This window comes from Phocoena phocoena, chromosome 16 (genome assembly GCF_963924675.1).
Source record: "Phocoena phocoena chromosome 16, mPhoPho1.1, whole genome shotgun sequence".
Taxonomy (NCBI): Eukaryota; Metazoa; Chordata; class Mammalia; order Artiodactyla; family Phocoenidae; genus Phocoena; species Phocoena phocoena.
This window is the reverse complement of record NC_089234.1, coordinates 53,634,914-53,647,097: the sequence shown is the minus strand read 5'-3', so window position 1 is coordinate 53,647,097 and position 12,184 is coordinate 53,634,914.

Genomic DNA, 12,184 nt, shown 5'->3' with positions numbered 1-12,184 from the left:
CCTCAGCATTGAATGTATGCCACCAACAAAGTCTGGAAGACTTATTGGTTCCAGACATCTAAGGAAATCTCTGTCAGATCACTGGCTGACCACTAAGCAATCCAAGCAGACTTCAATGACCACATGTGATAAAACACGCAGACATTACAAAGTTCAGAAAAGGTACTAAACAAACAAATAGGAACAAGAAGAACAAATAGCAATAATAAGAAATCCTGGGAAGGGGGACAGAATCTGTTTTCCAGGATTGCCAATATATATATTTTAAAATATCCAGTTTTCAGAAACTTATAAGGCATGCAAAGATACAAGAAAGTATGGCCCACATTCAGGAAAAGAAAGGACTATTAGAAATTGTCCCTGAGGTAATGTAAATTGATACAGCCACTATGGAAAACTTAAAAACCTGAAATAGAACTACCATATGACCCAGCAATCCCACTACTGGGCATATACCCAGAGAACACAATAATTCAAAGAAAACACATGCATCTCAATGTTCATAGCAACGCTATTTACAATAGCCAGGACATGGAAACAACCTAAATGTCCACCGACAGAGGAGTGGATAAAGAAGATGTGGTATATATATAGAATGGAATACGACTCAGCCATAAAAAGGAATGAAATTTGGTGATTTTGTAGAGACATGGATGGACCTAGAGAGTGTCATACAGAGTGAAGTAAGTCAGAAAGAGAAAAGTAAATATTGTAATAATAACGCATATATGTGGAATCTAGAAAAATGGTATAGGTGATCTTAGTTGCAAAGCAGAAATAGAGACGCCAATGTAGAGAACAAATGTATGGATACCAAGAGGAAAAGGGGTGGGGTAGGAGGAACTGGGAGACTGGGATTGACACATATACATTATTGATACTATGTATAAAATGGACAACTGATGGGAACATGCTGTATAGCACAAGGAACTCATCTAGTGCATTGTGGTAACCTAAATGGGAGGTAAGTCCAGAAGGGAGGGGATATCTGTACGTGTCTGGCTGATTCATTATGTTGTGCAGTGGAGGCTAACAGAACATTGTAAGGCAACCACACTCCAATAAAAATTAATTTTTAAAAAAAAGGAAGAGGGCTTCCCTGGTGGCGCAGTGGTTAAGAATCTGCCTGCCAATGCAGGGGACACGGGTTTGAGCCCTGGTCTGGGAAGATCCCACATGCCGCGGAGCAACTGGGCCCGTGAGCCACAACTACTGAGCCTGCGCGTCTGGAGCCTGTGCTCCACAACGGGAGAGGCCATGACAGTGAGCGGCCCGCGCACCGCGATGAAGAGTGGCCCCCGCTCGCCGCAATTGGAGAAAGCCCTTGCACAGAAATGAAGACCCAACACTGCCAAAAATAAATAAATTAAAAATTTTTTAAAAATAAAAAAAAGGAAGAAATTGTTCCTGAGGAACGCCAAGCATGGGGCTTATTAGACAAAGACCTTAAATCAACTATTTTAAATATGTGCAAAGAGTTAAAATAAACCATTCATAAAACTAAAGAAAACAAATAGAAATTCTGGATTTGAAAAATACAATGACTAGAATGAAAAATTCAAGAGAGGAACTCAACAGATTTGAGCTGGCAGAAGAATAAATCAATGATTATGAAGATATGTCAATTGACATTATTCACTCTGAGACACAGAAACAAAAAATATAGATAAAATAACAAAGCCTAAGAGGCAAATAGGACACCATCAAGTATACCAACATGTGCATAATGGAGGTGCAGAAGGAAAGAGAGACAGAAGCTAAAAAAGTCTTTGAGGAAATAATGGCCCCAAGCTTCCCAAATTTTATGGAAAACATTAATCTACATATCCAAGAAGTTCAATGAACTCCAGGTAAGATAAATTCAAAGAGATGCACACTGAGAGAAATCATAGTCAATCTATCCAAAGACCAAGAGTGAATCCTGGGAGCAGCAATAGAGAAGCAACTCATCACATACAAGGGATCCTCAATGAGATTAACAGCTAATTCCTCATCAGAAACCTTGGAGGCTAGAAGGCAGTGGGGATGACATATTCAAAGTGCTGATAGAAAATGCTGATAATCAATAATTCTATGTCCAGCAAAACCATCCTTCAGAAATGAATAAGAGGGAAGGGTAAGCTGGGACGAAGTGAGAGAGTGGCATGGACATATATACACTACCAAATGTAAAACAGATAGCTAGTGGGAAGCAGCCGCATAGCACAGGGAGATCAGCTCGGTGCTTTGTGACCACCTAGAGGGGTGGGATAGGGAGGGTGGGAGGGAGACACAGGAAGGAGGAAATATGGGGATATAGTATATGTATAGCTGATTCACTTTGTTATAAAGCAGAAATTAACACACCATTGTAAAGCAATTATACTCCAATAAAGATGTTAATAAATAAATAAATAAATGTTAGGCAGACCAAAAAAAAAAAGAAATGAATGAGAAATTAAGACATTCCCAGGTAAACAAAGCTGACAGAATTCATTGCTAGCAGACTTGCTCTGCAAGAAATGCTAAAGAGAATCTTCAGGCAGAAATGAAAGGATACTAGACAGTTATTTGAATTCCGTGAAGAAATAAAGAGCACTGATCAACATAATTATGTAGGTAAATATAAAAGACAATATAAATGTATTTTTGTTTGTAACATTTTTTCTCCTATATTATTTAAAAGCAACAATTATAAATCTGTGTTAATGGGTATACAAATTATAAGATGTTATTTCGACGACAATAATAGCACAAAAGAGGAGTGAGGGAACAGAGCTATCTAGCAGCAAAGTTTCTGTAAATAAATAAAATTAAGTAGGTATTATTTTAAAGCAGAGTCTTATATATTAACATATTTTTTGGAAAGAACAGTCTCTTCAATAAATGGTGCTGGGAAAACTGGATAGCCACATGCAAAAGAATGAAACTGGACCACTATCTTACACCACTCACAAAAATTAACTCAAAATTGATTAAAGAACATAAGACCTGAGGCCATAAAACTCCTAGAACAAGGTGGTAAGCTCCTTGACATCTGTCTTGGCGATTGTTTTTTTAATTTGACACCAAAGCAAAGGCAACAAGAGCAAAAATAAACGAGTGGGACTACATCAAACTAAAAAGCTCCTGCACAGCAAAAGAAACCGTCAACAAAATGAAAAGGCAACCTACCAAATGGGAGAAAATATCTGAAAGTCATATATCTGATAAGAACTCATACAACTCAATGGCAAAAAACAGTAATTAAAAAATGGGCAGGGGCTCCAAATAGACATTTTTTCAAAGAAGACATAGAGATGGCCAACATGAAAAGGTGCTCAACATGACTGACCATCAGGGAATGCAAATAAAAACCACAATGAGGTATCACTTCACACCCATTAGAATGGCTTTTATCAAAAACACAAGAAATAACAAGTATTGGTGAGGATGTGGAGAAAAGTGGTCCTCAGTGCACTATTTTTGAGAATGTAAATTGGTGCAGCCGCTATGGAAAACAGTATGAGGTTCCTCAAAAAATAAAATAAAACTATATGATCCACTTTTGGGTATTTTTCAAAGAAAATGAAAACATAACTCAAAAAGATATACACACTCCATAAAGGATTATAAGGGAATACTATAAATAATTGTATATTAACTGTATGCCAATTAGATAACCTGGATGAAATGGACAGACTCCTAGAAAGGCAAACTATAAAAACTGTCTCAAGAAGAAATAGAAATAGAAATCCTGGAAAAGTACAGGCCTAGATGGCTTCATGGGTGAATTATACCAATTTTTAAAAATTCTACCAATTAAAGAATAATAAATATCAATCCTTCATAAACTCTTTCAAAAACAAAAGAGACAGGAACACTTCCCAGCCTATTCTATGAAACTAGTATTAACCTGATACCAAAGCCAGACAAAGACATCACAAAAAAACTACAGACCAGAATCTGTTTTGAATATGGATGCAAATATCCTCAACAAGTTACTAGTGAATTGACTCTAGAACCACATAAAAAAGATCATACCATGATAAGAACACCTAACAAATCATGAATACAGAGGAACTTTCTCAACTGGATAAAAAAATGTATGAAATACCCCAGTAACATCATACTTAATGGTGAAAGATGGAAAGCTTTTTCCCTAAGATCAGGAACAAGACAAGGATTCCTGTTTTCAACACTTCTATTCAACATTATACTGAAAGTTCTGGCCAGGGCAATTAGAGGGGATAAAAAAGAGTAAAAAGGTTCCCAAATTGGAAGAAGTAAAATTATCTCTCTTTGCAAATCACATGATCTTGTGTTTAGAAAATTCTAAGGAATCACAAAAAGAAAAAACTACTAAAGCTAATAAATGAATTCAACGATAGACCAACAAACAAAACCAGTCATATTTCAATACACAAGCAATGAACAATGTAAAAGGGAAATTAAGAAAATGATTCCATTTATAATAGCATTAAAAAATAATTAGGAATAAATTTAACTAAGGAGGGGCAAGACTCGTACACTGAAAACTACAAAACATTGTTGACAGAAATGAAGAAAACTTAAATAAACGGAAAAACATTTCACATTCATGAATTAGAAGACTTAACATTGTTAAGATGGCAATACACCCCAAACCTATCTAAGGAGTCAGTGAAATCCCCATCAAAATCCCAATGTCCTCTCTTGCAGAAATGAAAAAGCCAATCCTAAAATTCATATGTAATTGCAAGGGGGCCTAACAGCCAAAACAATGTTGAAAAAGAATAAAGTTGGAGGAAGCACACTTCCCAGTTTCAAAACTTACAAAAATTACAAAGCTACAGTAGTCAAAAGAGGGTAGTACTGGCATAAAAATAGTAATATAGATCAATTGAATGGAACGGACATTCCAGAGGTAAACCCATACATTATGGTGAACTGATTTCAACAGAGTGCCAAGACCATTCAATGGAGTAACAACAGTCTCTTCAACAAAAGATGCTGGGAGAACTGAATAGGCAAATGCAAAAGAAGAAAGTCAGACCCTTACCTCATATCATATATAAAAATTGACTCAAAACAGACCAAAGACCCAAATAAAAGCTAAAATTAAAAGAAACTATAGAAGTAAATCTTTATGGCCTTGGATTTGGCAATGACTTCTTACATATGACACCAAAAGCACAAGTAACAAAAGAAAAACATAGATGAACTGGACTTCGTGAAAATGAAAATCATTTGGGCATCAAAGGACACTATCAAGAGAATGAAATGACAAATCACAGAATGGGAGAAAATATTTGCAAATCATATAAACGGCAAGGGTCTAGAATCCAGAGTATATATTAAAAAAACCCAAAACCTTAAAACTCAACAACAAAAAGACAAACAACCAAATTTAAAAATAGGCAAAGGACCTGAATGAACATTTCTCCAAAGAAGATGTACATATGACCAACAAGCACATGTAAACATGCTTAAAGTCGTTAGTCATTAGGGAAATGTAAACCAAACCACAATGACATACTACTTCACACCCATTAGGATGGCCACAAAAAAAGAAAAAGAAATGGAAAGGACTTCCCTGGTGGTGCAATGGTTAAGAATCCACCTGCCAGTGCAGGGGACATGGGTTCAATCCCCGGTCCGGGAAGATCCCACATGCCATGAAGCAACTAAGCCCATGTGCCACAACTACTGTGCCTGCGCTCTAGAGCCCATGCGCCACAACTACTGAGCCCACGCGCCACAACTACTGAAGCCCACGCACCCTAGAGCCCATGCACCACAACTACTGAGCCCACACACCTCAACTACTGAAGCCTGTGCGCCACAACTACTGAGCCTGCATGCTGCAACTACTGAAGCCAGCATGCCTAGAGCTCATGCTCCATGACAAGAAGCCACCGCAACGAGAAGCTCACACACCGCAACAAAGAGTAGCCGCAACTAGAGAAAGCCTGTGCGCAGCAGTGAAGACCCAACGCAGCCAAAAAAAGAAAATGGAAAACACCAAGTGTGGGTGAGGGTGATACATTGTTGGTACGAATGTAAAATGGTGAGCTACTGTGGAAAATAGTTTGGCAGTTCCTCAAAAACTTCAACATAGAATTTACTGTACGACTCACTCCCAGGTATATACTCCAAAGAACTGAAAACGTATGTCCACATAAAAGTTTGTGTACACATGTTCACAGCAGCATTATTCACAACAGCCAAAAGGTAGAAACCACCCAAGTGTCCATGAATTGAAGAATGGATAAGTGTGGTATATCAATACAATAAACGATTATTCAGCAACAAAAAAAGTACTGATACATGCTACAACTTAGATGAACTTTGAAATCATTATGGAAGTGACAGAACCCAGGCCATATATTATGATTCCATTTATTTGAAATTTCCGGAACAGGTAAATTCATAGACAGAAATCTGATTAGTGGTTGCCAGGGGCTGGGAGGAGGGGGAAATGGGGTGTAACTGCTTAATGTGTGTGGAGTCTGCATCTGGGATGATAAAGGAGTCCTGGAACTAGACAGTGGTGATGGCTGACTGTACTTAATACCACTAAATTGTACACTTTAAAATGGTTAAAATGGTAAATTTTATGTTATGTGTGTTTTACCACAGTAAGAAATAAAACATATACTTAAAAAGTCTAATTCTCTATGAACATTGATCTATACAAATATAATTGCTTCAGGTCTTTTTTTTAAATTATTGCTTTCAATTTTCTTGCCCCTACCCAGAAGCCGTATAGGGAAGTGACAAAATACTGCCGCTGTGACTTTGGGGCCCAACAAAGGCTAAGTCCAGGTCAGCCCTGTCACTTACCAACTGTATAAAATGAGACAAAACTCCTCTCTTTGTGCCTCAGTTTCTTCATCTGTACAATAGGGAATAATATCAATTATTCAAGGTCCTGAATAATGACAATACTGTAAATAAGGAATAAAGGAGCTCCCACTTACCAAGGTTATGACAATAAAAAATATTTGTAATGGAATGAAAAACACTAAATGAATGAAATACCATGAGTCCATAATGACAATCAATTAAAAGAAAGCCAGAAAAGAAAAACTGTCACTATTCATAATTACTTCATAACTCCTTACTTTTAACATTAGTAATTAAGGGAAAAGAAACATTTGTTTTTCAGGAGGAATTACATTTTAGAGTAACCCAGTAATTCCCAATGATTAAGAAAAGCTTTTCAGAAAAATGCTAGACATAAAAGTAAAATGAATACAGAATTAACAAAGTGCATTTCACAAATTCCGATGCAAATTTTGATGTGGGTAAAAATTAGCAACTGGTATTAAAATAATTAGAATTGGACGGTCATATTGTAACACCACACAAATTACTCTGGAGTTGCACGGGGAGCCACAAAAGCTTGGAAAGCACAGACTGTCATCACCCTAACCCAGTGGTTAATCTTAGCTTTACTCATAGTGGGTCAGATACTGTGTCTTTTGATGTAGAATAATACAGAAAAACTAGATTAGTGGTTGCCTAGAGTTTAGAGGGAAGGACGGGGGGTGGTGGCCACTTAAGAGTATGGAGTTTCTTCTTGGGGTGACAAAAATGTTCTAAAACTGATGTGGTGATGGTTGCACAAATCTGTGAATGTACTAAAAACCAATGAATAGTAAACTTTAAACGGGTGGTTGTGTGTGTGTGAACTTTATCTCAATAAAGCTGTTACCATCCCCCCAAAATCATATACAGCTATATCCAGAATAAAGTATTTTCAATCCAAACAAAATTAAAAATATAGCATCTACAGAGAAGAAAATGGGATTGGAGAAAAATTAGGTACCCAAAAGTATCAAACACAAAGAATAGTCTAAAGAAAAAAACACACTAGAGAAAAAAAGTACTGAAAAGTATCTCCTCCGTTTTAGCTGAGAATAAACATTTACATAGTATCACTAATGTGTGGCACAGTGACCACAAAAGTTCCATAGCAGTTAAAAATGTTGAGAAATTACTGCTCTAGCACCATAATATTAAACTACCAAAATTTTAATCAAAGTGTAGTTTTCAAATTGTTGTATCTCAGAAGTTAACATATAACTTCAGCCTTGACTTTGGCTGAACAGTGAGATTAATACTCCGTCATTCAGGCTTCCCTGGTGACGCAGTGGTTGAGAATCTGCCTGCTAATGCAGGGGACACGGGTTCGAGCCCTGGTCTGGGAGGATCCCACATGCCACGGAGCAACTAGGCCCGTGAGCCACAACTACTGAGCCTGTGCGTCTGGAGCCTGTTTTCCGCAACAAGAGAGGCCACGATAGTGAGGGGCCCACGCACCACGATGAAGAGTGGCCCCCGCTTGCCACAACTAGAGAAAGTCCTCGCACAGAAACGAAGACCCAACACAGCAAAAATAATTAATTAATAAACGTGTCCCCTGCATTGGCAGGCAAAAAAAAAAAAAAAACTCCGTCATGCAAGATTCAACCAAAACATCTACTTAACTGTATGTTATCACTTACATGTGGAATCTAAAAAAATACAACAAACTAGTGAATAAGACAAAAAAGAAGCAGACTCACAGATACAGAGAACAAACTAGTTCTACCAGTGGGGAGAGGCAATATAGGGGTAGGGGATTTTTTTTAAAAGGGTTATTATGGGATTATACAAAATAATTTGTGTGAAACTTTTGAAAATTGTAAAGCACTATAGAATTTAAAGAATCCTTCATTCAATAAAAAATACATTAAAAAATGTCTATTCAGTGCACCTGTATTTTGATGGTTTGTTCTGTCTCACCTTTTGCAGTGAGAAATGTAGTTTAACTACCTACGTTTAGATCCTTTAGGTCTCTCCATTCTTTCATCCATTTCCTCCTCCCCTTCTGTTACCCTTGCCTTCCACAAGAACCAGATCCACAGGGAAATCAGAATACCTCAGCCAAGACCAGGATGTCACCCAGCTACAGAAAAGCCCGCCAGAACAGGAGCCATCCCACCCCGTCGTTTGGGTGGGTCTAAAATAAGTCTTGCTGCCAATGGCCAAAAACGCTAAGGCCTAGATCCAGACTCAGCATAGGTGTCTGCCCGAAAACAACAGGCTTGCCCCAGTCCCAGCAGGCAGTGGGCATCTGCTCTATCTGTGAGTCATCTCCTTGGGGGCATAGGAGCCTCTTCCCAGGCACCCTGATCACCAGCTAAATCCTCATGAGCGCTCTCTCTCCAGACAGAGGTTGAACATGTTTCATCTCCTTTCTTACCCCATTCCACCTCCTCACTCTTATGCCCAGTTCTGGCTGGGAGCTCTTCATACAAGACTACCCTCTGCCCAGAATCACAATGCTTCAAGAGTGACTAACACTCTGAGTGTTGGCTAACACTCAGAGACTCTTGCTGTCAAATCCCAGAGCCAGACTGCATCCTTCACAGACCAGCATGGGCTGTGCTGAGCCCAAGATGCCCTCTGAGCCTTCCCTTCCACACCTAGCCCTCCACAATGGTACCACATAGGCTGAGACTGAGGCCTTGAAGGACACTCTCTTGCTGCCTTTGACACTCCTACCTGGGTGAAGTGAATGCAGGGCATCCATGTCGGGGGCACAGTGCCTGGTAGACTGACTGACACATAAGTCATCTCTCCAGGGCACCTGAGACTTTTTTCTCAAAAATGTACAGAGGGGCTTCCCTGGTGGCGCAGTGGTTGGGAGTCCGCCTGCTGATGCGGGGGGCGCGGGTTCGTGCCCCGGTCCGGGAGGATCCCGCGTGCCGTGGAGCGGCTGGGCCCGTGAGCCGTGGCCGCTGAGCCTGTGCGTCCGGAGCCTGTGCTCCGCAAGGGGAGAGGCCGCAGCGGTGGGAGGCCCGCGTACAGCAAAAAAAAAAAAAAAAAAAAAAAAGCAGACAAAAATGTACAGAACTGGAGAGGAGTCAAGATGGCGGTATGGGAAGACACGGAGTTAGCGTCTCTCCTCAACTAGGGTGACTGCCGGCTGCTGGTGGGGAACTCTGAATCCCAAGGAGACAGGAGGAAGCCCAGAGTGAACCGGTAGGACACAGGGGGACCCAGGGGGGAGGAGAAGTAGACGCCAGACAAGATCAGCACCCCTGAGATCAGGGGAGATCAGGAGAGGCAGGCGGGAGGGACTCTCCGGGAAGAGCAGGAAAGGAGCAGAGGGCGATTGCCTGGCCACTCAGGCCTGGGAGTCTGCTGAGCTCCCAAGCTGCTTCCCCCACCTCCAAAGCCCCCTCCAGGCCGCATGGGTCCTGGGGGCATAGGAGGGAGGCCAGGGAGATCAGGAGAGGCAGGCAGGAAGGGCCCTCAGGAGGAGTGGGAGAGGAGCAGAGGGCCACTGCCTTGCCCACTTGGGCCCAGGGAGTCTGCTGAGCTCCCAGGCCAATCCCCCACCCTCCAAACACCCCTCCAGGCTACATGGGTCCTTGGGGGCATAGGACTGAGGTGGGGAGACCAGGAGAGGCAGGCAGGAGGGGCCCTCTGGGAGGAGCAGGAGAGGAGCAGAGAGCGACTGCCCCACCCACTCAGGCATGGAGAGCCTAAGGAGATCCCAGGCCAGTCCCCAGCCCTCCAAGGCCTCCCTCCGCCCCCCACCCCCCCCCCCCCCCGCAACCCCGCCCCAGCCGTACTGGTCCTGGGGGCATAGGAGGGAAGTGGGGGCGGTTGATCAGGAGAGGAAGGCGGGAGGGGCCCTCCCAGACCCCAGACCAGAGGAGCAGGAGAGGAGAGGAGAGGAGGGCATTTGCCCCACCCATTCGAGCCCAGGAAGCCTGCTGGGCTCCCAGGTGAGGTCCCCTGCCCTCACGCCTGGGTCCCTTCTGTCCTTTGAGCCTAAGCCCCACCCCCCACAGGGCCTTTTCCAGCCCTGTGGGTGCTGCGCACTGGCCCCACCCACTGCACAAACCTTGCCCTTGCTTAGGCCCCACCCTCCACAGCCAAGGCCTTCCCCTACCACCCTGCCCTTGGTTTTTTTTTTTTTTTTCTTTTCCTTCCTCCTCTCTTTTACTGTTGTGGTACTGATGTACCTTCCGGTTGCTGATTCATCTGTATTTTTATTTTTACATTTTTTCTCACATATCTGTTAGTTTCCTAGTCTAATTTTATTTTTTACTTTGCCATTGCTCTCTTTTTTTTTTTTTGGCTGCCCCACATGGCTTGCAGGATCTTGATTCACGAGCCCACGGTCAGGCGGAAGCTCCTGAAGCGGGAGCTCCAAGTCTGAACCACTGGACTAACAGAGAATCTCAGACCCCAGGGAATATTCATAGGACTGAGGTCTCACAGAGTTCCTCATCTCAGCACCAAGACCCAGCTCTACCCAAAAGCCTACAAACTCCAGTGTTGGAAGCCTCAGGCCAAACAACCAGTAAGACAGGAACACAATCCCACTCATTAAAAAAAAAAAAAAAAAAAAAAGAGATGGCAAAACAAAATGTTACAGATGAAGGAGCAAGGGAAAAACCTACAAGACTAAATAAATGAAGAGGAAATAGACAATCTACCTGAAAAAGAATTCAGAGTAATGACAGTAAAGATGATCCAGAATCTCAGAAACAGAATGGAAGCACAGATTGAGAAAATACAAGAAATCTAGACAATAAATACAAGAAATCTTAACAAAGATCTAGAAGAACTAAAGAACAAACAGAGATGAACAATACAATAACTGAAATGAAAAATACACTAGAAGGAATCAATAACGGAGGTAGAAGAACAAATAAATGAGCTGGAAGACAAAATGGTGGAAATAACTGCCAAGGAGCAGAATAAAGAAGAAAGAATGAAAAGAATTGAAGACAATCTCAGAGACCTCTGGGACAACACTAAACACATCAACATTTGAATTATGGGGTCCCAGAAGAAGAGAAAAAGAAAGCGTCTGAGAAAATATTTGAAGAGATTATAGTCGAAAATGTCCCTAATATGGGAAAGGAAATAGTCACCCAAGTCCAGGAAGCACAGAGAGTCCCATACAGCATAAACCCTAGGAAAAACACACCAAGACACATATTAATCAAACTAATAAAAATTAAATTCAAAGAAAAAATATTAAAAGCAGCAAGGGAAAAACAAAAAATAACATACAAAGGAATCCCCATAAGGTTATCAGCTGATTTTTCAGTGGAAACTCTGCAGGCCAGAAGGGAGTGGCAGGATATACTTAAAGTGATGAAAGAGAAAAACCTACAACCAAGATTACTCTACCGAGCAAGGATCTCATTCAGATTCGATGGGGAAGTCAAAA